The sequence below is a fragment of the Rattus norvegicus genome, chromosome 17 (assembly GCF_036323735.1).
Source record: "Rattus norvegicus strain BN/NHsdMcwi chromosome 17, GRCr8, whole genome shotgun sequence".
NCBI classification, from domain to species: domain Eukaryota; kingdom Metazoa; phylum Chordata; class Mammalia; order Rodentia; family Muridae; genus Rattus; species Rattus norvegicus.
Genome location: NC_086035.1, coordinates 70,691,841 through 70,718,092, shown reverse-complemented (window position 1 = coordinate 70,718,092; position 26,252 = coordinate 70,691,841). Strand labels below are relative to the sequence as shown.

Genomic DNA, 26,252 nt, shown 5'->3' with positions numbered 1-26,252 from the left:
TCCAGGAACTAGGTGACTACAGAAAGAGTAATTGCGCCGGCTGTTTCAGACACTTCTTCCAAGAATGAGCTAAATTTTACCAGCTAGTTCAGATAATAGCAGGATTAAGCAATCATGAGAAACAGGAGGTTCTTCCTTGTGATTCAGTATGGTTTTTCCTTTAAATACCCCTTCTCCCAACCATTCAAGGTCGAATTCCTCTACCCCTGCATGGGATACGTTTCTCGACCCCAGTGCACTGGTTTCTGTCATCCCATGAAATTGCAGCAAGGGCAGTCTCTTGTGAGTACTTGGTGGGTCATGTCACCCTGAGACTTGAGTGAAGGTCTCCCCACTCCAGGGGTCTTTTAATCCCAGCCTTCAAATTATTTGTGCCTACTATCTTTTCAATTCTTGTCCCTGTATTTCATTTGAAATAGGTGAACAGTTTTTAGTTAAATAAGATAACCTAGGCCCTTGTACAAACTTCACACAAAACTCACATGCATGTTCTATTATTAGAAATTTTACTCTGATACATCAGTCCCAGTCTGTTCTTGGCTAGTCCTCTCATATAATCAGTGATATCTCTCAAGTATTAGAGCAGTACAGAGAGCCGTTTGTTACAGGACTATACCACATTGTTTTCTGAACAACTACTGTCTTTTCTGTCCTCTGAATTCCATAACTCTCCTGACTACCGTCTTCAGCCTTACCACACTGCATTGCAAATTTCAAGACAATTTCTGATGTTGTGGAAAGTGCTTTCATATCTAATCATATATCAGGAACACCACCCATTCTGCAAAATCCGTCTGGCAGATTGGCCAAGGACATATCAAAACCTGAAAACTAATTCTTCACATTCTAATGTAGGCAACCCTACATTCATGAAACACTGTGGACACTCTTACATGCCTTTATCAAACCCTTCATTACTCTTTTGTACTCAGGGAATTCAGTGGTCTCACCTTCTTGATGTGTTTGCTGAAATATCTTCTTACAAACTCTGTTTCTCTTCTTTTTTATTAAATATTACCGTGCTAAAGAATTCATTTTCCACATGCTTGAATGCTCCCTGTCTTTCTTTGGTTATTAATTGCCATTACTTTTTTGTCTTTGTGGAACACACCAACAGCCTTTGCCAACATCACGCATTGTCTTCCCTTTCCAGTTCTGTGTTTATTTCAAGAGGGAAGCACAATGTAGCCACAGTCTCAAGATAAACATCACAATCTAAAAGATCATGTCTGTTCTCATTCTCGTTTACTCTTAATATACTTATTTTGTGTGATGTTTTAGTTATTTGGGAGTGAGTCTAGCTGTTCTTAATGGCATTTCTCCTCACGTCTGCTTTTACTTAAACACACCTTGCTGCTCGTTAGTGTACGGGCAATTTCACCGTCCTATTCTCAAAGGCCTGGCAGCCCTCTGCCTCTCCCTTCCTGAGGTGCTCACCCCTCTTCCCTCCTCCAATAAACCTCTTTTTACAGCAAATCTGTAATTATAATTTCCAGCTACTAAGGATACCCTCCCAGCACACTGTATTTCATAATAGGGATATTTTTGTGTGCTTGCTATTTTAAAACTTTATATTTTTATAAGAGGCCTTATGCTGTGTTTTCTAATAAATAGATACATATCTTTAATATCATAGCATTCAGCCATGAGGCTGGCACTCATAAATTACTTCTGCTGACTTATGACATCACTGTAAAGAGAGAAAAGTGAATGACGCAAGTCTTGGCTAATTTTAAGTTCATGTACGTTGTGGGTCATAGACGTTTTCTGAAGTTTTAGCTTATTTGTTTTTGTGGTTGCTGCTGTGCTTTGGGGCAAGTGGTTTATTTCATGGTTCTTGCAGTTTTATTTCATGTCTCTGAGGCAGTCTAGTGTCCATGTTGCTGGGCAGTTAAAAATGACATTGGATATTTAATTTCCCAAATCTATCTTCCGAATCGGGGAATACATTGCATAGGTCTTGAAATATGGCTTATCTTGATATGTGTGGATTTTCTACAGTAGAAAGTATCAGTTTGTCAGATTCCACCCAGACTGTTTGCATATTTGTTTAATATTGCTTGAAACTCTTTATCACTTTGGATATCATGGGTTTTCGTTAATAGTGTGATGTGTAATTCATGATCATCCTAGGAACTTTCTGATATTTAGCTTAACTTTTACATACCTCACTAAATTTTATAATTTTCACAGTGGTGATTTTATATATCTTCTGTTTTTTATTTTTATGATATTTTTAGGTTTTTAAAAACACAAGTTTTAAATATATGGGGAGTTTTACAATCTACGTCTCATTTAAACTTTTCAGTTGGAAAATGGTATACATTTTATTGTTGTAGCCATTCTTTCTTGGCATTAATTTTTAGATCAATACTACTGATTCATGTTCCTGTTTCCTCAATATGCTAATACTTATAAAGCATCAAGCTGATTAAACTGCCAGAAGTGCATTAAAGATGAAAACTGGTTTTTACTTTCTCTAAGACATTGTTGATATTACCAGAATGTCCATTTAAGTTATGTTCAAAATAACATTTTCATGTGTTGACTGTTCTTTGCTCAGACATGGAAGCAAAACAGTCTAGATGATTATTAGTGAGTTGTACTACTCATTTAGACAAACAGACTTCTGGTTTAGAGCTTCTAAGCAACGGTTTTTCTTCTTTGAATTATGTTGAAGTTCTTTCCACTTCACACGCTATTTGAATCTCCCTTGCCTGTATACTGTGGATGGACTCACTATGTGGAGGGAGGTCGAGGGATGCTGTCCCTGGTATTCACTTCTCCCTTGAGTGTTTTGTTGACTCTCCTTGGATTTTGTGATTCTGAACATATTTGAAGCATTTTTTTCTTATGGTTGGTTCAGTCTGTTGTATTTTCAATGCACGGGTTATCAAACATGCAGTCTAAATACGAAAATGTTTCCTATATGTACAGCAGATTTTTGAATTCCAGTTGAGTTCAGAGGATATGAAATTCCTCGATATCCTGAATGGAAATCTGCCATTCATCATAGCTGGGGTGATGTAACTTTTGGTCATATTTTGTATTCCATTTGTTTTTAGCTTTTAAAGTTAACCCAATGAATAACTTTGGCAGTTAATAACAGAGGCAATCAGAGCCCAAAATTTTTAGAAAAGGACCCCTGGAATTCTTTCTAGTCTCTTCAGAGTTCTGACCTTACAGCAGTAGTGTAAGAAGACGCAGGGCCCGCCATGATGTTCTGTACTTGAATATTGGTACTATGTCATGGAGTGCAGTGGGTCAGTCTGTCACAGCTAACTCTCTGTTCAGTCATCTGAATCTGTGTGTTCTGTGCATATGCACCCTGGGCATTGTAAGGAGCCTGTCAGAATATTTCCAGTATCAATTTCATGCCACATTCACTTTATTTAATTCCTGATCATATTAAATGCATGACGATCAACCTCGTCTTCCATGACAAAGCCGGCATATGGAATTATTTCCTGGATTCAGGTTATCTAATAACTTTAATAGTTTTTAAGATTTCCCATATTTCCTGCTGAGTTTCTATGCAGAAACTAAACACTCATTTTGAGACCTGTTGGCTTTATGTGTTTAACTGTATAGTTGGTATTGAATTTTTTTAAAAGAGAGATCAATTCAGAGGATTGAGACATTAAAGAAAATATATTTGAGACCCGGAAAAACATAGAGAAACATTTGATTTGCAGATTGAAGATTTTAATTTGTTCTCTAGAACTGATATCATATTATTAGCCTACCATATACTAACATTATATCAGAACTCATATTTTCCTCTTACTATTTCCAATCATTCGCCTCTTTCTCTCCTTGTGTGATTGTTACTGAGTGGGGATCCTTTGCATACATCTCCTTACATAGGAGATTTCATCTCGTATGATATTTTGTTTCTCTTTTTTGAGACAAACCACTTGTATTATGTGTGGTAGTCAGTTAACAAATGATTAATTAATTTAAAAATTGAATGAAATGAGATTGCTAATAGGAGTTTCATCTTCTCAAACCGTTTGTAAGCACAGAGTGTAGCTCTTTTATTTCAAGGCAAATAGAGTAGTTTTTTTTTTTTTTCATTGAGAAAGTGTAATAGAAAGTACAGGTTATTTCTTTTGTTGCTAGGTGCACATTTGTTTGATTATGTATTTTGTACTGAGTTTCACGGGGAGGAGAATGAATAATCTATGTATTATTTTATTTTCAATTAGAAAATATTTATAAAACTAGGAAAGAATATGCTTAATCATAAAAGAATAATGTATACTTCCCAAATAATATCAGCATCATAGGAATTACTCCTTCTAGAAAAGGAACAATCATATACATTATGAATTACGTTTTATCTTTGCAGTTTATCTGGTCACATAACTTCCTCTATTCTGATGTATAATAATGTGAGCAGACTTCTGCCCAAAGTCATGTGGGATGGCGGGCAGACAGTGGTGCAGGGGAAATTTCAGATAATAGTAATTGGAGTTTGTTACTTCAGTTCAGTAGCAATTAAGCCTGGAATTACTCCAAGGCTCTGAAAAATGAGAACAACAAAAAATTGTCATTGTAAAAACCAATAAAAGATACATTCTCCAGTATTTGTCAGTGTCAGTATATTAATTGAATGTTTTGGTCCTTCTGATCCATTATGACAATACACTGATTAGCCAGGGAATGTTTGTACATGGAAGGTAGGTGGTTAATAGTATTTCACTTCTTACATAACACAATAGATAGGGTTTTCATCCTTTGATGTCTTGCAGTTATCAGATGTTTCTTAATCTGTGTTTGTCCAGCTTAGGCATAAAGAAAAAACACTTAGTGTTGGCTGAAATAGGAGCTACACATAATGAGAACATGAACAATAAACCCAGGGCTGCTGCCCCGCAGCTTGGGAACCCAAGTTCTGGAGACAGAAAGTCTAGTGTTTGTGTGTTGCCAGGGAAGTGAGATATGAACCAGCCTGAGATGATCATGAGGTCTCAAAACGCAGTAAACTGTAGAGGGCAAAGACTTGATCTGGCTCTGGGTATTTTTCTATGTGTGTTTTGAAAATAAAATGGCTTTTTTTGGGAATATACCCCACTTAGAGTCCAACATCTACCATTTCACAGCCTACTCGGATTAAGAGCATGGAAGAATTTCCAGAGATGTAGGGGGCCTAACAGGTGGCTTGTTGTCCTATAGAACCTGCATGGTCTGGGGTCATGAAAAAATATATTAGACAACTTATTTTGCCCATATATCTTCATTGTCTTTGGCAACCATATATCAGTGTAAAAAATTGAGATGAGTAACAACAGGATTGAAGAATAAACCTTGTTTAAAATTTAGTTATAGAACTGTCAGAAATTGCTTGACAATCACATTGTCTTTTTTATTAATCTTTATTAGCTTGAGTATTTCTTATTTACATTTCGATTGTTATTCCATTTCCCGGTTTCCAGGCCAACATCCCCCTAACCATTCCCCCTCCCCTTCTGTATCGGTGTTCCCCTCCCCATCCTCCCACCATTACCGCCCTCCCACTAACAATCACGTTCACTGGGGGTTCAGTCTTGGCAGGACCAAGGGCTTCCCCTTCCACTGGTGCTCTTACTAGGCTATTCATTGCTCCCTGTGAGGTTGGAGCCCAGGGTCAGTCCATGTATAGTCTTTGGATACTGGCTTAGTCCCTGGATTCTCTGGTTGGTTGGGATTGTTGTTAATATGGGGACTCGAGCCCCTTTAAGCTCTTCCAGCCCTTTCTCTGATTCCTTCAACGGGGGTCCCATTCTCAGTTCAGTGCTTTGCTGCTGGCATTCGCCTCCGTATTTGCTGTATTTTGGCTGTGTCTCTCAGGAGAGATCTACATCCGGCTCCTGTCAGTCTGCACTTCTTTGCTTCATCCATCTTATCTAATTGGGTGGCTGTATGTGTATGGGCCACATGTGGGGCAGGCTCTGAATGGGTGTTCCTTCTGCCTCTGTTCTAAACTTTGCCTCCCTTTTCCCTCCCAAAGGTATTCTTGTTCCCCTTTTAAAGAAGGAGTGAAGCATTCACATTTTGGTCATCCTTCTTGAGTTTCATGTGTTCTGTGCATCTAGGGTAATACAAGCATTTGGGCTAATAGCCACTTATCAATGAGTGCATACCATGTGAGTTTTTCTGTGATTGGGTTACCTCAATCAGGATGATATTTTCCTGTTCTATCCATTTGCCTATGAATTTCATAAACTCATTGTTTTTGATAGCTGAGTAATATTCCATTGTGTAGATGTACCACATTTTCTGTATCCATTCCTCTGTTGAAGGGGATCTGGGTTCTTTCCAGCTTCTGGCTAGTATAAATAAGGTTGCCACGAACATAATGGAGCATGTGTCTTTGTTATATGTTGAGGCATCTTTTGGGTATATTCCCAAGAGAGGAATAGCTGGGTCCTCAGGTAGTTCAATGTCCAATTTTCTGAGGAACCTCCAGACTGATTTCCAGAATGGTTGTACCAGGCTGAAATCCCACCAACCATGGAGGAGTGTTCCTCTTTCTGCACATCCTCGCCAGCATTTGCTGTCACCTGAGTTTTTGATCTTAGCCATTCTCACTGGTGGGAAGTGAAATCTCAGGGTTGATTGGATTTGCATTTTCCTTATGACTAAAGATGTTGAATATTTCTTTAGGTGTTTCTCAGCCATTCGGCATTCCTCAGCTGTGAATTCTTCATTTAGATCTGAACCCCATTATTTAATAGGGTTATTTTTCTCCCTGTGGTCTAACTTCTTGAGTTCTTTGTATATTTTGGATATAAGTCCTCTGTCCGTTGGAGGATTGGTAAAGATCTTTTCCCAATCAGTTGGTTGTCGTTTTGTCCTAACCACAATGTCCTTTGCCTTACAGAAGCTTTGCAGTTTTATGATATTCCGTTTGTCAATTCTTGATCTTAGAACATAAGCCATTGGTGTTTTGTTCAGGAAATTTTCTCCAGTGCCCATGTGTTCGAGATGCTTCCCCACTTTTTCTTCTATTAGTTTGAGTGTATCTGGGTTGATGTGGACGTCCTTGATCCACTTGGACTTAAGCTTTGCACAGGGTGATAAGCATGGATCGATCTGCACTCTTCTACGTACTGACCTCATGTTGAACCAGCACCATTTGCTGAAAATGCTCTTTTTTTCCATTGGATGGTTTTGGCTCCTTTGTCAAAAATCAAGTGACCATAGGTGAGTGGGTTCATTTCTGGGTCTTCAATTCTTTTCCACTGGTCTGTCTCTTTGTCTCTGTACCAATACCTTGCAGTTTTTATAACTATTGCTCTTTAATACTGCTTGAGTTCAGGGATAGAAATTCCCTCCAGAAGTCCTTGTATTGTTGAGGATAGTTTTAGCTATCCTGGGTTTTTGTTATTCCAGAAGAGTTTGAAAATTGTTCTGTCTAACTCTTTGAAGAATTAGTTTGGTATTTTGATGGACATTGCACTGAATCTGTAGATCACTTTTGGTAAAATGGCCATTTTTACTATACTAATCCTTCCAATCCATGAGCATGGGAGATCTTTCCATCTTCTGAGGTCTTTTTCAATTTCTTTCTTCAGAGGTTTGAAGTTCTTATCATACAGATCTTTTGCTTGCTTGGTTAAAGTCACACCGAGGTACTTTATACTGTTTGGGTCTATTATGAAGGGTGTCATTTCCTTAATTTCTTTTTCGGCTTGTTTCTCTTTTGCGTAGAGGAAGGCTACTGGTTTATTTGAGTTAATTTTATACTCAGTTACTTTGCTGAAGGTGTTTATCAGGTTTAGTAGTTCTCTTGTGGAATTTATGGGATCACTTAAATATACTATCACATCATCTGCAATTAGTGATATTTTCACTTCTTTTCCAATCTGTATCCTCTTGATCTCCTTTTGTTGTCTGATTGCTCTGGCTAGAACTTCAAGAACTATATTGAATAAGTAGGGAGAGGGTGGTCAGCCTTTTCTAGTACCTGATTTTGGTGGGATTGCTTCAAGTTTCTCTCCATTTAGTTTAATGTTCGCTACTGGTTTGCTGTATACAGCTTTTAATAATTTTAGGTATTGGCCTTGAATTCCTCTTCTTTCCAGGACTTTTATCATGAAGGGGTTTTGAATTTTGTCAAATGCTTTCTTAGCATCTAATGAAATGATCTTGTGGTTTTGTTCTTTCAGTTTGTTTATATAATGAATCACATTGACGGTTTTCCATGTATTAAACTGTCCCTGCATGCCTGGGATGAAGCCAACTTGATCATGGAGGATGATTGTTTTTTTTTTTTTCTTTGTTTATTTTTTTTTATTTTTTTTTATTAACTTGAGTATTTCTTATATACATTTCGAGTGTTATTCCCTTTCCCGGTTTCCGGGCAAACATCCCCCTCCCCCCTCCCCTTCCTTATGGGTGTTCCCCTCCCAACCCTCCCCCCATTGCCACCCTCCCCCCATAGACTAGTTCACTGGGGGTTCAGTCTTAGCAGGACCCAAGGCTTCCCCTTCCATTGGTGCTCTTACTAGGATATTCATTGCTACCTATGGGGTCAGAGTCCAGGGTCAGTCCATGTATAGTCTTTAGGTAGTGGCTTAGTCCCTGGAAGCTCTGATTGCTTGGCATTGTTGTACTTTTGGGATCTCGAGCCCCTTCAAGCTCTTCCAGTTCTTTCTCTGATTCCTTCAATAGGGGACCTATTCTCAGTTCAGTGGTTTGCTGCTGGCATTCGCCTCTGTATTTGCTGTATTCTGGCTGTGTCTCTCAGGAGAGATCTACATCCGGCTCCTGTCGGTCTGCACTTCTTTGCTTCATCCATCTTGTCTAATTGGGTGGCTGTATATGTATGGGCCACATGTGGGGCAGGCTCTGAATGGGTGTTCCTTCAGTCTCTGTTTTAATCTTTGCCTCTCCCTTCCCTGCCAAGGATATTCTTTTTCCTCATTTAAAGAAGGAGTGAAGCATTCACATTTTGATCATCCGTTTTGAGTTTCGTTTGTTCTAGGGATCTAGGGTAATTCAAGCATTTGGGCTAATAGCCACTTATCAATGAGTGCATACCATGTATGTCTTTCTGTGATTGGGTTAGCTCACTCAGGATGATATTTTCCAGTTCCAACCATTTGCCTACGAATTTCATAAACTCGTTGTTTTTGATAGCTGAGTAATATTCCATTGTGTAGATGTACCACATTTTCTGTATCCATTCCTCTGTTGAAGGGCATCTGGGTTCTTTCCAGCTTCTGGCTATTATAAATAAGGCTGCGATGAACATAGTGGAGCACGTGTCTCTTTTATATGTTGAGGCATCTTTTGGGTATATGCCCACGAGAGGTATAGCTGGATCCTCAGGTAGTTCAATGTCCAATTTTCTGAGGAACCTCCAGACTGATTTCCAGAATGGTTTTACCAGTCTGCAATCCCACCAACAATGGAGGAGTGTTCCTCTTTCTCCACATCCTCGCCAGCATCTGCTGTCACCTGAGTTTTTGATCTTAGCCATTCTCACTGGTGTGAGGTGAAATCTCAGGGTTGTTTTGATTTGCATTTCCCTTATGACTAAAGATGTTGAACATTTCTTTAGGTGTTTCTCGGCCATTCGGCATTCCTCAGCTGTGAATTCTTTGTTTAGCTCTGAACCCCATTTTTTAATAGGGTTATTTGTTTCCCTGCGGTCTAACTTCTTGAGTTCTTTGTATATTTTGGATATAAGGCCTCTATCTGTTGTAGGATTGGTAAAGATCTTTTCCCAATCTGTTGGTTGCCGTTTTGTCCTAACGACAGTGTCCTTTGCCTTACAGAAGCTTTGCAGTTTTATGAGATCCCATTTGTCGATTCTTGATCTTAGAGCATAAGCCATTGGTGTTTTGTTCAGGAAATTTTTTCCAGCGCCCATGTGTTCCAGATGCTTCCCTAGTTTTTCTTCTATTAGTTTGAGTGTGTCTGCTTTGATGTGGACGTCCTTGATCCACTTGGACTTAAGCTTTGTACAGGGTGATAAGCATGGATCGATCTGCATTCTTCTACATGTTGCCCTCCAGTTGAACCAGCACCATTTGCTGAAAATGCTATCTTTTTTCCATTGGATGGTTTTGGCTCCTTTGTCAAAAAGCAAGTGACCATAGGTGTGTGGGTTCATTTCTGGGTCTTCAATTCTATTCCATTGGTCTATCTGTCTGTCTCTGTACCAATACCATGCAGTTTTTATCACTATTGCTCTGTAATACTGCTTGAGTTCAGGGATAGTGATTCCCCCTGACATCCTTTTATTGTTGAGGATAGCTTTAGCTATCCTGGGTTTTTTGTTATTCCAGATGAATTTGCAAATTTTTCTGTCTAACTCTTTGAAGAATTGGATTGGTATTTTGATGGGGATTGCATTGAATCTGTAGATTGCTTTTGGTATAATGGCCATTTTTACTATATTAATCCTGCCAATCCATGAGCATGGGAGATCTTTCCATCTTCTGAGGTCTTCTTCAATTTCTTTCCTCAGTGTCTTGAAGTTCTTATTGTACAGATCTTTTACTTGCTTGGTTAAAGTCACACCGAGGTAATTTATATTATTTGGGTCTATTATGAAGGGTGTCGTTTCCCTAATTTCTTTCTCGGCTTGTTTCTCTTTTGTATAGAGGAAGGCAACTGATTTATTTGAGTTAATTTTATACCCAGCCACTTTGCTGAAGTTGTTTATCAGCTTTAGTAGTTCTCTGGTGGAACTTTTGGGATCACTTAAATATACTATCATGTCATCTGCAAATAGTGATATTTTGACCTCTTCTTTTCCGATCTGTATCCCCTTGATCTCCTTTTGTTGTCTGATTGCTCTGGCTAGAACTTCAAGAACTATATTGAATAAGTAGGGAGAGAGTGGGCAGCCTTGTCTAGTCCCTGATTTTAGTGGGATTGCTTCAAGTTTCTCTCCATTTAGTTTAATGTTAGCAACTGGTTTGCTGTATATGGCTTTTACTATGTTTAGGTATGGGCCTTGAATTCCTATTCTTTCCAGGACTTTTATCATGAAGGGGTGTTGAATTTTGTCAAATGCTTTCTCAGCATCTAATGAAATGATCATGTGGTTCTGTTCGTTCAGTTTGTTTATATAATGGATCACGTTGATGGTTTTCCGTATATTAAACCATCCCTGCATGCCTGGGATGAAGCCTACTTGATCATGGTGGATGATTGTTTTGATGTGCTCTTGAATTCGGTTTGCCAGAATTTTATTGAGTATTTTTGCGTCGATATTCATAAGGGAAATTGGTCTGAAGTTCTCTTTCTTTGTTGTGTCTTTGTGTGGTTTAGGTATAAGAGTAATTGTGGCTTCGTAGAAGGAATTCGGTAGTGCTCCATCTGTTTCAATTTTGTGGAATAGTTTGGATAATATTGGTATGAGGTCTTCTATGAAGGTTTGATAGAATTCTGCACTAAACCCGTCTGGACCTGGGCTCTTTTTGTTTGGGAGATCTTTAATGACTGCTTCTATTTCTTTAGGAGTTATGGGGTTGTTTAACTGGTTTATCTGTTCCTGATTTAACTTCGGTACCTGGTATCTGTCTAGGAAATTGTCCATTTCCTGAAGATTTTCAAGTTTTGTTGAATATAGGTTTTTATAGTAAGATCTGATGATTTTTTGAATTTCCTCTGAATCTGTAGTTATGTCTCCCTTTTCATTTCCAATTTTGTTAATTTGGACACACTCTCTGTGTCCTCTCATTAGTCTGGCTAAGGGTTTATCTATCGTGTTGATTTTCTCAAAGAACCTACTTTTGAATCTGTTGATTCTTTCTCTGCTCCTTTTTGTTTCTACTTGGCTGATTTCAGCTCTGAGATTGATTATTTCCTGCCTTCTACTCCTCCTGTGTGTATTTGCTTCTTTTTGTTCTAGAGTTTTTAGGTGTGCTGTCAAGCTGGTGACATATGCTCTCTCCTGTTTCTTTCTGCAGGTACTCAGAGCTATGAGTTTTCCTCTTAGCACAGCTTTCATTGTGTCCCATAAGTTTGGGTATGTTGTACTATCATTTTCATTAAATTCTAAGAAGTCTTTAACTTTTTTCTTACTTCTTCCTTGACCAGGTTATCATTGAGTGGAGCATTGTTCAACTTCCATGTATATATGGCTTTTCTTCCCTTATTGTTATTGAGGACCAGCTTTAGCCCGTGGTGGTCTGATAGGACACATGGGATTATTTCTGTCTTTCTGTATCTGTTGAGGCCTGTTTTATGACCAATGATATGGTCAATTTTGGAGAAAATACCGTGAGGTGGTGAGAGAATGTACATCCTTTTGCTTTAGGATAGAATGTTCTATAAATATCTGTTAAGTCCATTTGGTTCATGACTTCTCTTAGTCTGTCTATGTCTCTGTTTAATTTGTGTTTCCATGATCTGTCCATTGATGAGAGTGTGGTGTTGAAATCTCCTACTATTATTGTATGAGGTTCAATGTGTGTTTTGAGCTTTAGTAAGGTTTCTTTTACGTATGTAGGTGCCCTTGTATTTGGAGCATAGATATTTAGGTTTGAGAGTTCATCTTGGTGGATTTTTCCTTTGATGCATATGACGTGTCCTTCCTTATCTTTTTTGATGACTTTTAGTTGAATATCGATTTCATTCGCTATTAGAATGGCTACTCCAGCTTGCTTCTTCCGACTATTTTCTTGAAAGTTGTTTTCCAGCCTTTCACTCTGAGGTAGTGTCTGTCTTTGTCTCTGAGGTGAGTTTCCTGTAGGCAGCAGAATTCAGGGTCCTCATTGCGTATCCAGTTTGTTAATCTATATCTTTTTATTGGGGAGTTGAGGCCATTGATGTTGAGAGACATTAAGGAATAGTGATTATTGCTTCCTCTTATATTCATATTTGGATGTGAGATTATGTTTGTGTGCTTTTCTTCTCTATGATTTGTTGCCAAGACGATTAGTTTCTTGCTTTTTCTAGGGTGTAGGTCGCTTCCTTACGTTGGGCTTTACCATTTATTATCCTTTGTAGCGCTGGATTTATAGAAAGATATTGTGTAAATTTGGTTTTGTCATGGAATATCTTGGTTTCTCCATCTATGTTAATTGAGAGTTTTGCAGGATACAGTAACCTGGGCTGGCATTTGTGTTCTCTTAGGGTCTGTATGACATCTGTCCAGGATCTTCTGGCTTTCATAGTCTCTGGCGAAAATCTGTTGTGATTCTGATAGGTCTGCCTTTGTATGTTACTTGACCTTTTTCCCTTACTGCTTTTAATATTCTTTGTTTATTTTGTGCCTTTGGTGTTTTGACTATTATGTGACAGGAGGAGTTTCTTTTCTGGTCCAATCTATTTGGAGCTCTGTAGGCTTCTTGTACGTTTATGGGCATCTCTTTCTTTAGGTTAGGGAAGTTTTCGTCTATGATTTTTTTGAAGATACTTACTGGTCCTTTGAGGTGGGAGTGTTCACTCTCTTCTATACCTATTTTCCTTAGGTTTGATCTTTTCATTGAGTCCTGGATTTCCTGCATGTTTTGGACCAGTAGCTTTTTCCATTTTATATTATCTTTAACAGTTGTATCAATGATTTCTATGGAATCATCTGCTCCTGAGATTCTCTCTTCTATCTCTTGTATTCTGTTGATGATGCTTGTATCTACGGCTCCTTGTCTCTTCCTTTGGTTTTCTATATCCAGGGCTGTTTCCCTGTGTTCTTTCTTCATTGCTTCTATTTCCACTTTTAATTCCTTCAACTGTTTGATTGTGTTTTCCTGGAATTCTTTCAGGGATTTTTGTGATTCCTCTCTATAGGCTTCTACTTGTTTATTTATGTTTTCCCACGTTTCTCTATGGGAGTTCTTCATGTCTTTCTTGAAGACCTCCAGCATCATGATCAAATACGATTTTAAATATAGATCTTGCTTTTCTGGCATGTTTGGATATTCAGTGTTTGCTTTGGTGGGAGTATTGGGCTCCGATGATGCCATGTCGTCTTGGTTTCTGTTGCTTGGGTATCTGTGCTTGCCTCTCGCCATCAGGTTGTCTGTGGTGTTACTTTGTTCTGCTTTTTCTGACAGTGGGGAGACCATCCTATAGGCCTGTGTGTCAGGAGTGCTGTAGACCTGTTTTCCTGTTTTCTTTCAGCCAGTTATGGGAACAGAGTGTTCTGCTTTCAGGCGTGTAGTCTTTCCTGTCTACCTGTCTTCAGCTATTCCTGTGGGCCTGTGTCCTGATTCTACCAGGCAGGTCGCATGGGGCAGAAAAGTTGGTCTTACCTGTGGTCTCATGGCTTGTGGGGAGTTGCTTTTTAGATCTCCGTGAGGGCTGCAACCAGGAGGGCCTGTGCTGCATTTTCTGGTAGCATCCGTTCACTGGGGTCCCAGATGGTGTTAGGTGTTTTCCTCTGGAGTCAGAAATGTGGGCAGTCTCTTCTGGTTTCCCAGGCGTGTCTGCCCCTCTGAAGGTTTAGCTCTCCCTCCCATGGGATTTGTGTGCAGAGAACTGTTGATCCAGTCCCTTCAGGTCTAGGTGGTATCTGGAGCACAGGGGACCTGCAGCTCCAGAGCCCCTATCTTCCGGTTCCCAGAGGTAGTATACAATTTTCTCTTGAGCCAGGGAGGTGGGCAGGGGTGGGCAATATTGGTGGTTTCTCCCGCTCTGCAGTCTCAGGAGTCCCCACCTCTCTGAGCAGTGAGCTCTCTCTCCCTAGGGGTTTGGGAGCAGTGAGCTGCGGGCCGGGATCAGCGAGGTTGGGGCTGCAGCTAAAAACCATAAGTGTCTGGTCCAGAGGAATTTTGCCTCTGTGGGTCCTGAGACCACCAGGCAGGTTGCTTAGAGTAGAAAAGTTGGTCTTACCTGTGGCCCTGCAGCTCAAGTTTGCTCATGGGAGGTTGCTTTTGAGCTCTCTGTGAGGGCGGCAACCAGGAGGGCCTGCGCCGCCTTTTCCGGGAGCCCCTGTGCACCGGCTTCCCAGATGGCATTAGGTGTTTTCCTCTGGAGTCAGAAATGTGGGCAGAGTGTAGTCTCTTCTGACTTCCCAGGCATGTCTGCTCCTCTGAAGGTTTAGCTCTCCCTCCCTTGGGATTTGGGTGCAGAGAACTGTTGATCTAGTCCCTTCAGGTCCAGGTGGTGTCTGGAGCATGAGGGACCTGCAGCTCCAGTGCCCACACATTGTCTTAAGTAAATATTAACTCTTTAACACTCACTTTCATAATTAGAAGCCTGAGAAACTCAGCAGAAACTATTTTGAATTAACCATCTCTGGAAGTGAAATTGCTCTTTGTTTCTATCTGCAGCAGTTGGTGCAGATTAGCTAGCCCTGAAGAATTGGCTACCATTCACAGAAGTATCATAGAGGTGAGATTTTCTTAAAAGTGTTTCCTTGAGGTCAATATACAGAAGGTGTGATCTGGATGTAGTTAAGGCTATCTCAAATTGGAAGTTGAACTTGGTAATGTGTAAGAGTCTATCACATGGTACTGGTTTTGGCAATATAAATCCTGAGTTTTCAAAGATTCATCAGGAGCAGCTAAGGCATGGCACCACGTGGTAAAATCAGAGTTCCTGAGAAGAGGCCAGGAGGTCATTGTAGGTCCTCAGAATAAAGGAGATATGTAGGCATATATTTTTCCCAAACTACTTTACTAAGCATTCAACCTCCCCTCTAGCCCACCACCCACCAGAGGTGGTGGAAAAGAAAGGTTATTTGGACACACAGGAAGTCCACTTGGCAGTCACCACACAGGAACCAACAAGGGCAGCTCAGTGTACAAGAACCCATAAGACTCGCCATCTGGCCAAAGACTAAGGAAGAAGCAAGAAGCCTCAGGAACCTCAGGGAAAGTTCTAAGCCTAGTTTTTCTCTATGTTCCCACAGGCAGAGCTCAGCAACACAGGGTAAAGTAAAACCAGTGCATGCATATCACTATTGAAGAATAGAAAGGTGGAGCAAAGCAAGCCAATGCTTAAGTTCCCACTGTCTATGGCACCATGCTTTTATTCTTCCTGAACATTGTGTGTCCTTTAACATGGTTGCTATAGCAGAGTTTCTGTGTCTTTTTCAGAAAATAAATTCCTTCATGTGTCTGCTTTAGCAAAACCACATTTGACCTGTGTTCCCCCAGTAACATATCACTTGTCATAACTGACTTTCCAAAGATCTCAGAAGTTTTCACTTCAGAGATATCATGACAGTGCAGTGATTACAAAGACAGGGTAGCTTAAGAGTGCAGCTATCCCAAGATTGTGAGGTAAGTTGTGTGTGTTGATGTGGCAGACTGAGGAAAGTGTAGCTCCACAAGGTCTTTGATGTTCAGAAGGTCGTGAATTCTGTATGTCAGATACTGAGCTATTTACATTGTCACATTTCAGTTTTGCTTTTATCTGATTATAATTATGCATTGTTTTCCCCTTTTGAAATAAGATTTGACTAATTATGAATTTTATAGGACCCTATAAAATTATAGTCAGTAGGGTTGACTATAGTCTATAGGGACCCTATTGTCTATAGTAATAGACAATTTAAAAAGACTTTGAGCTATTAAACTGATGGAAATTTAACAAAAATAAGGAAATCTTAAGTTTGGACTGAAATATATACTGATATTAGCATGAGAACTCAACATGAGGGACAAATGAAAAGAGGAAAGGGTATGATCGAATAGTTGTGTGCTTCTGTACTAGGCTGATAAAAGATCATTTTGTTGGTTAGTTTTGGTCAACTTGAAAGAAAGAGTTGCCTGAGATAAGAGAATTGTCTCCATCAGATTGGCTTATGGACATGTATGCAGCATATTTCCTTGATCTGTAGTTGATGAATATGGGCACAGCCCAATGTGGGTAGTGTCATGTCTGAAAATGTGTGCCTGCCTTGCCTAAGAAAGGTAGTTGAGCAAGTTAATAGTAGTGCTCCAAACTGGTCCCTGTATCAATTTCTGCGTCCAGGTTGCTGCTTTTTATTCTCTCATTGATGGATTTCCCTTCTTTCACAAATTGCTTTTGTGCCGTGGGTTGTAACTGAAGCAGAGGCAAACTAGGCTAGGTCATGGCAAAGCAGATGTGTCCTCCGATGCCTGCTTGTTATGCACTAATGACCATTACCGCAAACTCCCACCTCATACTTAGGGCTTACGGAAACTGAGAGCTTGCAGCATGGCTTTGGATGAACAGCCTGATTGTGTCAGTGCAATGACGTTTGTTTTGTGGTCTCCACTCTACCATCCTAAGGGTGGGAAGAGCTGAGGTTGGAGCTGCTGTCTGTTTCCTGTGCTTATCTCCACACTATTTGTTTCTCCATTCCTTTTAACTGTCCTGCCACACCTTAATCCACTTCCTTCCTCTTGTCAAAATATATTTTGTTCCCTAGATTCTTATTATTCACACACTTACACTGATATAGCGTTGAGCCCCTCTTCTTACAGTGGAAGCATATTTCTTCCCAGATAAAGGGTAATATAAACAAATCTGTAGGGCAGTAGACAATGGCAGGAAACTTGGAAGGTTGAGTAGGTTCAGATGCCATAGCACCCAGGCATCCACCTGAGACGGTAGGTGGCTCCCTCATTCCTACCAGACTCCTGGCCTGGAACACGTGACACACTTCCCACATAAGGAAACTTGACCTATGGTCGTGTAGCCCCGGAACAAAGTTTAGCTAATAAGCTTCCCTTCCCAGACATTCCTTCCTGAAAAAGGTATTTTCGTCTCTGGTTCTTCCTGAGGAATTGGTATGCACCTATTTTCCACAATGAATAATCAATAAACTGTTTGGAACCAAGGACTGTCTCTTTCATTAAGAACAGCTATGGGGAATATGGAGAAGGTCTTGCTTACAGAGCCACAGCCTAATCCTCACGTAGAAGGCTCCATGACAGTTTCCACTGAACTGAGGACTTTCACAGATGAGCTAAAGAGGAGTTTTCCATTCTCCCAGGTCCAGTCTCACCAAAGACCTGGAAACCTGGAGCTTGATTCCCAACTCCTCTGTGCAGCACCCCGTAGTGATGGTATTCCTGGGAGTCAGGGAACACCAGATTTGGCCTCATACCTCCTAGGCTGTGTTTTCCTACCCCCGAGATGTGTTTCCAGCATCTGGTAGAGCAGAGTAAACACAGTCTAGCTCTCCACATGCCACTTGTCCAAGCAACATGTGCCACACCACAGTGGCAGGTTAGAACGCAGACCCACACAAATTAACTTATTTTTTATATTGTAAACCTTTAATGATATTATATAATACCACCTATAATTTATATTTATGCATTATATATTACTATATTATAATTATATATTCTGATGTATAATACTATAATTTAATATTTCTTATATTTACTATTCAGGTTTGGAAAACATGCCATCACAGTTTGTGTGGTGCTGTTGTAAAAGAGAGCAGTAATTTACAAGGATAAAGATTCGTTTCGCAGAGTTATGAAGGGGAGAAAGCACACATATATGGGACAGCTTCTGCCATGGGGAGATGTGCTGTGTCTATAAAGGAATAAAATTTGGAAAACAACCTTCAGAAGAGAGGCAGAACTGCAGATGGAATGCAGAAACTCAACCCTTTTTAATATTGACATTAATTTATCCATGAGTGTAGTACCCTCATGTTCTAGCTGTGCCTCCATAGACTACTCACAACACTTGCATTTGGGAGTAACTAGCCTCTGCATGGTTTCTCAGGGGTAAAGGATGTTATATTACTCAAGTGAATGGAGCCAACAGAATATTAACGTTTTTGGAAATGAGTTTATTAGACTGACTTATACAATAGGGCAGTACAACTGACTGGATACCTACTGGAGAGGTTGAAACTGGCAATTGATCGGCCCACAAAGATCAAGAGTCCCAATCACAGTCTGGCACTGAAGGCTTTGAGGATTCCTGGAGAGCCCATGTTGGAGGACTGAAGAATATGGGTTCCATGATCAGTGAATGGCAGCAACAACAAAAAATTAATGGCACTCACTAGCAAGGGCTGAGGTCCTGCAGGATAGGCAGCTCTTTGGTTTTGTTGTATATGAGCAGCTCCTGTCAATGCCATAGGTCTAGGCAGGTCTGGGTCCATCAACTGATTCTTCTTGGAAGTGCCCTTATATCCCTTCCATGACATATGTCTCTTTTCTGATTCTAGATCCAATTAAGATCAACATCAAGACTAAGCACCACAGATTAACATTTCATACTTTGGCATCCTTCCCTGAGTTTCAAAATTCCCATCTCCTTCAAGTGTACAACACCTTCATTCCATTCCAATAACTCCAATATCTTATTTCAGTTAAACAATTCACAAATCCAAAGACCAGAATATCACTCCAATCCAAATGATGCGAGAGAAAATTCAAAGCAAGAGTGATATAAAGGGTGATAGTTTCAGAGCCTATGATGTTAATTAGTAAATGGTGTGCTTTCATAATTCAATGCAGAGAGATATAGGGCCGACATAATTTTCTCTTCCTTTGGTGAACATAAATATTTTTCAAATATTTTTTATTCCCTCATAACTATATCCCAACTGCAGTTTCTGCTTCCTGTTCTCTTCCCAGCTCCCCTGCTTCTGACACTTTGCTTCATTTCCTCCTCCATTTCCCTTCAACAAAAGGCAGGCCTCTCAGAGATATCAACCAAACATGGCAACATGCCTCTCTTAATGGGAAAAATGGGCAATAGAAAAAGAGAACGTAATTTCACATCTAAGCTTTGACAATACAAAACACATCAAAGTGTAATAGAAAAAGACTTTGTAACCTGAACCCATTAACACAGCAAGTGTGCCCTGCAAAGTCTGGAAAAACTACTTTCTGCTGGTCTTCTGAGGTCAGACTATACCAAATCCCCATGAAACACTGTCCAATTGAAGATTCTCTGTTGTAGCCCTCTTTTATTTTTTTCCATCTTTATTAAATTGAGTATTTCTTATTTACATTTCAATTGTTATTCCTGGGCCAACATCCCCCTAGTCCCCACCCCTCCCCTTCTTTTTTTTTTTTCTTTTTTTTTTTCTTTCTTTTTTTTTTTTTATTAACTTGAGTATTTCTTATATACATTTCGAGTGTTATTCCCTTTCCCGGTTTCCGGGCAGACATCACCCTTCCCCCTCCCCTTCCTTATGGGTGTTCCCCTCCCAACCCTCCCCCCATTGCCGCCCTCCCCCCATAGACTAGTTCACTGGGGGTTCAGTCTTAGCAGGACCCAGGGCTTCCCCTTCCACTGGTGCTCTTACTAGGATATTCATTGCTACCTATGGGGTCAGAGTCCAGGGTCAGTCCATGTATAGTCTTTAGGTAGTGGCTTAGTCCCTGGAAGCTCTGATTGCTTGGTATTGTTGTACTTTTGGGGTCTCGAGCCCCTTCAAGCTCTTCCAGTTCTTTCTCTGATTCCTTCAATAGGGGACTTATTCTCAGTTCAGTGGTTTGCTGCTGGCATTCACCTCTGTATTTGCTGTATTCTGGCTGTGTCTCTCAGGAGAGATCTACATCCGGCTCCTGTCGGTCTGCACTTCTTTGCTTCATCCATCTTGTCTAATTGGGTGGCTGTATATGTATGGGCCACATGTGGGGCAGGCTCTGAATGGGTGTTCCTTCAGTCTCTGTTTTAATCTTTGCCTCTCCGTTCCCTGCCAAGGGTATTCTTTTTCCTCATTTAAAGAAGGAGTGAAGCATTCACATTTTGATCATCCGTTTTGAGTTTCGTTTGTTCTAGGGATCTAGGGTAATTCAAGCATTTGGGCTAATAGCCACTTATCAATGAGTGCATACCATGTATGTCTTTCTGTGATTGGGTTAGCTCACTCAGGATGATATTTTCCAGTTCCAACCATTTGCCTACGAATTTCATAAACTCGTTGTTTTTGATAGCTGAGTAATATTCCATTGTGTAGATGTACCACATTTTCTGTATCCATTCCTCTGTTGAAGGGCATCTGGGTTCTTTCCAGTTTCTGGCTATTATAAATAAGGCTGCGATGAACATAGTGGAGCACGTGTCTCTTTTATATGTTGAGGCATCTTTTGGGTATATGCCCAAGAGAGGTATAGCTGGATCCTCAGGCAGTTCAATGTCCAATTTTCTGAGGAACCTCCAGACTGATTTCCAGAATGGTTTTACCAGTCTGCAATCCCACCAACAATGGAGGAGTGTTCCTCTTTCTCCACATCCTCGCCAGCATCTGCTGTCACCTGAGTTTTTGATCTTAGCCATTCTCACTGGTGTGAGGTGAAATCTCAGGGTTGTTTTGATTTGCATTTCCCTTATGACTAAAGATGTTGAACATTTCTTTAGGTGTTTCTCAGCCATTCGGCATTCCTCAGCTGTGAATTCTTTGTTTAGCTCTGAACCCCATTTTTTAATAGGGTTATTTGTTTCCCTGCGGTCTAACTTCTTGAGTTCTTTGTATATTTTGGATATAAGGCCTCTATCTGTTGTAGGATTGGTAAAGATCTTTTCCCAATCTGTTGGTTGCCGTTTTGTCCTAACCACAGTGTCCTTTGCCTTACAGAAGCTTTGCAGTTTTATGAGATCCCATTTGTCAATTCTTGATCTTAGAGCATAAGCCATTGGTGTTTTGTTCAGGAAATTTTTTCCAGTGCCCATGTGTTCCAGATGCTTCCCTAGTTTTTCTTCTATTAGTTTGAGTGTGTCTGGTTTGATGTGGAGGTCCTTGATCCACTTGGACTTAAGCTTTGTACAGGGTGATAAGCATGGATCGATCTGCATTCTTCTACATGTTGCCCTCCAGTTGAACCAGCACCATTTGCTGAAAATGCTATCTTTTTTCCATTGGATGGTTTTGGCTCCTTTGTCAAAAATCAAGTGACCATAGGTGTGTGGGTTCATTTCTGGGTCTTCAATTCTATTCCATTGGTCTATCTGTCTGTCTCTGTACCAATACCATGCAGTTTTTATCACTATTGCTCTGTAATACTGATTGAGTTCAGGGATAGTGATTCCCCCTGAAGTCCTTTTATTGTTGAGGATAGCTTTAGCTATCCTGGGTTTTTTGTTATTCCAGATGAATTTGCAAATTGTTCTGTCTAACTCTTTGAAGAATTGGATTGGTATTTTGATGGGGATTGCATTGAATCTGTAGATTGCTTTTGGTAAAATGGCCATTTTTACTATATTAATCCTGCCAATCCATGAGCATGGGAGATCTTTCCATCTTCTGAGGTCTTCTTCAATTTCTTTCCTCAGTGTCTTGAAGTTCTTATTGTACAGATCTTTTACTTGCTTGGTTAAAGTCACACCGAGGTACTTTATATTATTTGGGTCTATTATGAAGGGTGTCGTTTCCCTAATTTCTCTCTCGGCTTGTATCTCTTTTGTATAGAGGAAGGCAACTGATTTATTTGAGTTAATTTTATACCCAGCCACTTTGCTGAAGTTGTTTATCAGCTTTAGTAGTTCTCTGGTGGAACTTTTGGGATCACTTAAATATACTATCATGTCATCTGCAAATAGTGATATTTTGACCTCTTCTTTTCCGATCTGTATCCCCTTGATCTCCTTTTGTTGTCTGATTGCTCTGGCTAGAACTTCAAGAACTATATTGAATAAGTAGGGAGAGAGTGGGCAGCCTTGTCTAGTCCCTGATTTTAGTGGGATTGCTTCAAGTTTCTCTCCATTTAGTTTAATGTTAGCAACTGGTTTGCTGTATATGGCTTTTACTATGTTTAGGTATGGGCCTTGAATTCCTATTCTTTCCAGGACTTTTATCATGAAGGGGTGTTGAATTTTGTCAAATGCTTTCTCAGCATCTAATGAAATGATCATGTGGTTCTGTTCGTTCAGTTTGTTTATATAATGGATCACGTTGATGGTTTTCCGTATATTAAACCATCCCTGCATGCCTGGGATGAAGCCTACTTGATCATGGTGGATGATTGTTTTGATGTGCTCTTGAATTCGGTTTGCCAGAATTTTATTGAGTATTTTTGCGTCGATATTCATAAGGGAAATTGGTCTGAAGTTCTCTTTCTTTGTTGTGTCTTTGTGTGGTTTAGGTATAAGAGTAATTGTGGCTTCGTAGAAGGAATTCGGTAGGGCTCCATCTGTTTCAATTTTGTGGAACAGTTTGGATAATATTGGTATGAGGTCTTCTATGAAGGTTTGATAGAATTCTGCACTAAACCCGTCTGGACCTGGGCTCTTTTTGGTTGGGAGAACTTTAATGACTGCTTCTATTTCCTTAGGAGTTATGGGGTTGTTTAACTGGTTTATCTGTTCCTGATTTAACTTCGATACCTGGTATCTGTCTAGGAAATTGTCCATTTCCTGAAGATTTTCAAATTTTGTTGAATATAGGTTTTTATAGTAAGATCTGATGATTTTTTGAATTTCCTCTGAATCTGTAGTTATGTCTCCCTTTTCATTTCTGATTTTGTTAATTTGGACGCACTCTCTGTGTCCTCTCGTTAGTCTGGCTAAGGGTTTATCTATCTTGTTGATTTTCTCAAAGAACCAACTTTTGGTTCTGTTGATTCTTTCTATGGTCCTTTTTGTTTCTACTTGGTTGATTTCAGCTCTGAGTTTGATTATTTCCTGCCTTCTACTCCTCCTGGGTGTATTTGCTTCTTTTTGTTCTAGAGCTTTTAGGTGTGCTGTCAAGCTGCTGACATATGCTCTTTCCTGTTTCTTTCTGCAGGCACTCAGCGCTATGAGTTTTCCTCTTAGCACAGCTTTCATTGTGTCCCATAAGTTTGAGTATGTTGTATCTTCATTTTCATTAAATTCTAAAAAGTTTTTAATTTCTTTCTTTATTCCTTCCTTGACCAGGTTATCATTGAGTAGAGCATTGTTCAATTTCCACGTATATGTGGGCATTCTTCCCTTATTGTTATTGAAGACCAGTTTTAGGCCGTGGTGGTCCGATAGCACGCATGGGATTATTTCTATCTTTCTGTACCTGTTGAGGCCCGTTTTTTGACCAATTATATGGTCAATTTTGGAGAAAGTACCATGAGGAGCTGAGAAGAAGGTATATCCTTTTGCTTTAGGATAGAATGTTCTATAAATATCCGTTAAGTCCATTTGGCTCATGACTTCTCTTAGTCTGTCGACATCACTGTTTAATTTCTGTTTCCATGATCTGTCCATTGATGAGAGTGGGGTGTTGAAATCTCCCACTATTATTGTGTGAGGTGCAATGTGTGTTTTGAGCTTTAGTAAGGTTTCTTTTACGTATGTAGGTGCCCTTGTATTTGGGGCATAGATATTGAGGATTGAGAGTTCATCTTGGTGGATTTTTCCTTTGATGAATATGAAGTGTCCTTCCTTATCTTTTTTGATGACTTTTAGTTGGAAATTGATTTTATTTGATATTAGAATGGCTACTCCAGCTTGCTTCTTCTGACCATTTGCTTGGAAAGTTGTTTTCCAGCCTTTCACTCTGAGGTAGTGTCTGTCTTTGTCTCTGAGGTGTGTTTCCTGTAGGCAGCAGAATGCAGGGTCCTCGTTGCGTATCCAGTTTGTTAATCTATGTCTTTTTATTGGGGAGTTGAGGCCATTGATATTGAGAGATATTAAGGAATAGTGATTATTGTTTCCCTTTATATTCATATTTGGATGTGAGGTTATGTTTGTGTGCTTTCATTCTCTTTGTTTTGTTGCCAAGACGATTAGTTTCTTGCTTCTTCTAGGGTATAGCTTGCCTCCTTATGTTGGGCTTTACCATTTATTATCCTTTGTAGTGCTGGATTTGTAGAAAGATATTGTGTAAATTTGGTTTTGTCATGGAATATCTTGGTTTCTCCATCAATGTTAATTGAGAGTTTTGCTGGATATAGTAACCTGGGCTGGCATTTGTGTTCTCTTAGGGTCTGTATAACATCAGTCCAGGATCTTCTGGCCTTCATAGTTTCTGGCGAGAAGTCTGGTGTGATTCTGATAGGTCTCCCTTTATATGTTACTTGACCTTTTTCCCTTACTGCTTTTAATATTCTTTCTTTATTTTGTGCGTTTGGTGTTTTGACAATTATGTGACGGGAGGTGTTTCTTTTCTGGTCCAATCTATTTGGAGTTCTGTAGGCTTCTTGTATGCCTATGGGTATCTCTTTTTTTAGGTTAGGGAAGTTTTCTTCTATGTTTTTGTTGAAGATATTTACTGGTCCTTTGAGCTGGGAGTCTTCACTCTCTTCTATACCTATTATCCTTAGGTTTGATCTTCTCATTGAGTCCTGGATTTCCTGTATGTTTTGGACCAGTAGCTTTTTCCGCTTTACATTATCTTTGACAGTTGAGTCAATGATTTCTATGGAATCTTCTGCTCCTGAGATTCTCTCTTCCATGTCTTGTATTCTGTTGGTGAAGCTTGTATCTACAGCTCCTTGTCTCTTCTTTTGGTTTTCTATATCCAGGGTTGTTTCCATGTGTTCTTTCTTGATTGCTTCTATTTCCATTTTTAATTCCTTCAACTGTTTGTTTGTGTTTTCCTGGAATTCTTTCAGGGATTTTTGCGATTCCTCTCTGTAGGCTTTTACTTGTTTATTAATGTTTTCCTGTGCTTCCCTAAGTGTGTTCATGTCTTTCTTGAAGTCCTCCAGCATCATGATCAAATATGATTTTGAAACTAGATCTTGCTTTTCTGGTGTGTTTGGATATTCCGTGTTTGCTTTGGTGGGAGAATTGGGCTCCGATGATGCCATGTAGTCTTGGTTTCTGTTGCTTGGGTTCCTGCGCTTGCCTCTCGCCATCAGATTATCTCTAGTGTTACTTTGTTCTGCTATTTCTGACAGTGGCTAGACTGTCCTATAAGCCTGTGTGTCAGGAGTGCTGTAGACCTGTTTTCCTCTCTTTCAGTCAGTTATGGGGACAGAGTGTTCTGCTTTCGGGCGTGTAGTTTTTCCTCTCTATAGGTCTTCAGCTGTTCCTGTGGGCCTGTGTCTTGAGTTCACCAGGCAGCTTTCTTGCAGCAGAAAATTTGGTCTTACCTGTGGTCCTGAGGCTCAAGTTCGCTCATGGGGTGCTGCCCACGGGCTCTCTGCAGCGGCAGCAACCAGGAAGACCTGTGCCGCCCCTTCCGGGAGCTTCAGTGCACCAGGGTTCCAGATGGTCTTTGGCTTTTTCCTCTGGCGTCCGAGATGTGTGTGCAGGGAGCAGTCTCTTCTGGTTTCCCAGGCTTGTCTGCCTCTCTGAAGGTTTAGCTCTCCCTCCCACGGGATTTGGGTGCAGAGAACTGTTTATCCGGTCTGTTTCTTTCAGGTTCCGGCGGTGTCTCAGGCGCAGGGGTCCTGCCGCTCCTGGGCCCTCCCCCACGGGAGCCCAGAGGCCTCATACAGTTTCCTCTTGGGCCAGGGATGTGGGCAGGGGTGAGCAGTGTTGGTGGTCTCTTCCGC

At 40.2% G+C, this 26,252-nt stretch overlaps 1 protein-coding gene across 5 annotated transcripts in view; it reads left to right on the top strand.

Moving 5' to 3' along the window:
• Positions 1–157: 157 nt before the first annotated feature.
• Positions 158–26,252, top strand: part of Akr1c2 (aldo-keto reductase family 1, member C2) — a 48,252-nt gene continuing 22,157 nt past the window's right edge. For 2 of the 5 annotated variants that reach the window (XM_063276235.1, XM_039095531.2), the window contains exons 1-2: positions 196–282; positions 15,219–15,279. The gene's annotated coding sequence lies outside the window, so the exon portion shown is untranslated. Of the gene's footprint in view, positions 283–15,218; positions 15,280–26,252 lie in introns of all 5 variants that reach the window. The other 3 variants (XM_006254185.5, XM_006254183.5, NM_001013057.1) reach the window with 2 other exon arrangements.